The following is a 3455-nucleotide window of genomic DNA, read 5'->3' on the forward strand; positions in this document are numbered from 1 at the left end:
TAGGAAGATCTTTTTTTTTCTTTTTTTTCTTTTTTTTTTTTTTCTTTTTTTGTAGTTCACTTAAGTGCGTTCAACTTTCACACGTGCATAAAGTCATACATATGATAAAAAAGATATATGTATATATATATATATATATATATATATATATATATATATATATATATATTTATATATATAAATATATATATACATATATGTATATATGTATATAAATATACATACATACATACATACATACATCCTGTACACACACACACACACACACACACACACACACACACACACACACACACACACACACACACACACACACACACACACACACACACACACACACACACACACACACACACACGCACACACGTATTAGTATGTACTTTCTCATACGCACATCTGTGAATACTGTCACATTCATGTATATAAAAAAGAAAAAATATATATATACATTAGTATATAATTCCCTTATATCACACCCGAGGTTTATCTCCAGTAGCACGCTTACTGCAATATTTATCCAATAATTCCCACACTGCAGCCGATAAATTTTCCTTCTCAAGTAGAATACGGTATTCCGAGCCACGAGACAAGAGCTAGATTCCTTGCAATAAATCTTTTTTAATGTTCAAACAACGGCATGTGATCCTGCATTCAAAATTTCCCTCCCTCTCTCTCTCTTTCTATCTCTCTCTATCTCTATCTATCTCTCTTTCTCTCTCTCTCTTTCTCTCTCCCTCTCTCTCTCTCTCTCTCTCTCTCTCTCTCTCTCTCTCTCTTCTCACTCACTCTCTCTCTCACTCTCGCTCTCTCTCTCTTCTCACTCACTCACTCTCTCTCTATTCTTCTCACTCACTCTCTCTCTCTTCTCACTCACTCTCTCTCTCTTCTCACTCACTCTCTCTCTCACTCTCGCTCTCTCTCTCTTCTCACTCACTCTCTCTCTCTTCTCACTCACTCTCTCTCTCTTCTCACTCACTCTCTCTCTCTTCTCACTCACTCTCTCTCTCACTCTCACTCTCTCTCTCTTCTCACTCACTCTCTCTCTCTTCTCACTCACTCTCTCTCTCTTCTCACTCACTCTCTCTCTCTCGCTCTCTCTCTCTTCTCACTCACTCTCTCTCTCTCTATTCTTCTCACTCACTCTCTCTCTCTCTTCTCACTCACTCTCTCTCTATTCTTCTCACTCACTCTCTCTCTTTTCTCACTCACTCTCTCTCTCTTCTCACTCACTCTCTCTCTCACTCTCACTCTCTCTCTCTTCTCACTCACTCTCTCTCTATTCTTCTCACTCACTCTCTCTCCCTCGAGGCGTTTTCATTTCACACCAAAACTACTTTTCCTGTCAAGTTATCTTTCCCTCGACAATGGAGAATGCTCTTGCCAAACCTCCTCGCGTTTCATCTGTTTTTCTGTTCGATTCTTATGTCGCTCTCCGCCGAAAGTGTGTTGGGTTTAGAACATTTGGCATTGACTTTGACTTCGTTATACAATCAGTTCGGAGGCTGAGAAGAATTAGATGATTGAATCTTAGCTGGTCATCATCATATGATGTGAATATATATATATATATATATATATATATATATATATATATATATATATATATATATATATATATATATATATATATATATATATATATAGTCTTTATATACAGGAATGGAGCGAGGGGTGGGACGGGGGTGGGGTGGGTGGTAATGAGGATTATCATGAACGCATAATAAATCACTCCAACTACAAGACTAGCCTATACTAGCGCTTCTGGAACATATCATAGTCTACCTAAGTATGCTGCATGTGGGTTTTCTGCATCACGATCATCCACCTCCACTTTCACGGGTTGAGTGTCTGGTTCTCAGTCCCTCGAAAAGAAACAGCTCTGTCTTTTCAGTCCTTTCGGCTTCGAGTTCGTACGATATATATATATATAATATATATATATATATATATATATATATATATATATATATTATATATATATATATATATAATATATAATATATATATATATATATACATATATATATATATATATATATATATATATATATATATATATATATATATATATATATATATATATATACATATATATATATATATATATATATATATATATATATATATATATATAATATATACATATATATACATATATAATAATATATATATATATATATATATATATATATATATATATATAATATATATATATATGTGTGTGTTGTGTGTGTGTGTGTGTGTGTGTGTGTGTGTGTGTGTCTGTGTGTGTGTGTGTGTGTGTGTGTGTGTGTGTGTGTGTGTGTGTTTATATGTATATGTATATGTATATGTATATGTATATGTATATGTATATGTATATGTATATGTATATATGTGTGTGTGTGTGTGTGTGTGTGTGTGTGTGTGTGTGTGTGTGTGTGTGTGTGTGTGTGTGTGTGTGTGTGTGTGTGTGTGTGTGTGTGTGCATATGTATATGTATATGTATATGTATATATGTGTATGTGTGTGTGTGTGTGTGTGTGTGTGTGTGTGTGTGTGTGTGTGTGTGTGTGTGTGTGTGTGTGTGTGTGTGTGTGTGTGTGTGTGTGTGTGTGTGGTAAGCGCTAAGAACTAAACTGCGTGTTCTGTAGTATATATTTGGCATTTCCATAGTCACGCGTCGACCTGCATTAAAGTAATGCATATTGTGGAATAATGCCCAAAGGATACGTTTACAGAAACTTCTCTTTCTCTCTCTCATCCCTCTCTCCCCTCCTCTCTCTCTTCCTTTCCCTTTCACTCTTTCTCTCTCCCTCTCTCTCTCTATTTCTCCTCTCTTTCACCCCCCCTCTCTCTCTCTTTCTCCTCCCCCCTCTCTCTTACTTTCTCTCTCTCTAGTGCACCATGAAATAGAACTACAAAACATATGCTAATGTAATTATCAAAGACGCGTGTGTCCAAACGGAAGTTTAAACAAGCTTATTATTTTACTTTTCATCGCCATAAAGTATTCTAAAGAAAAACATACAAACAATCAAACAAAATAATACACTCAAGGACCAAAGTTAGGATAACCTGTATATATAAATTCTTTGAGGTTACGTAATCTCACCTTTTTTTAAAATCTTTTCTTATCGACTCTGGGGAATCTAACACCTTTGATAAACACTTCCCCATGTTAAGCTTCAGAAAAAAACAAAAAAAAAAACAGGATCACACTTACACGCAAGCGCCAAATCGTTTCCTGTCACGCTATCAGCTTTGATGCTCATATGTACAATTTGAGGGGAAAATGTGAAGGGGAGATATGACATGTTAAGGGAGGTCTATACTTATGCTTGTCATTTTTTTTTCCTAGGATATACTTTACATATATTCACTACTATTAATTTTATATGGATGTTTATTGTTTTTTTTATATCAATATGTACTGGTATATTGTCTTTTCCAGCTTGATTATTTCAGTAATATAG

The 3455-nt window shown here is 34.9% G+C and overlaps 1 protein-coding gene across 1 annotated transcript in view; it reads right to left on the reverse strand.

The window, feature by feature from the left end:
• Positions 1 to 2527: 2527 nt before the first annotated feature.
• Positions 2528 to 3455, reverse strand: part of LOC122260053 (protein O-mannosyl-transferase TMTC1) — a 6299-nt gene continuing 5371 nt past the window's right edge. The window contains exon 3 of the mRNA XM_086542599.1: positions 2528 to 3455. This exon is cut by the window's right edge and continues 886 nt beyond it. The gene's annotated coding sequence lies outside the window, so the exon portion shown is untranslated.

The sequence above is a fragment of the Penaeus japonicus genome, unplaced genomic scaffold (genome assembly GCF_977035675.1).
Source record: "Penaeus japonicus unplaced genomic scaffold, GWHDUDI00000001_assembly GWHDUDI00000012, whole genome shotgun sequence".
In the NCBI taxonomy this organism is placed as follows: Eukaryota; Metazoa; Arthropoda; class Malacostraca; order Decapoda; family Penaeidae; genus Penaeus; species Penaeus japonicus.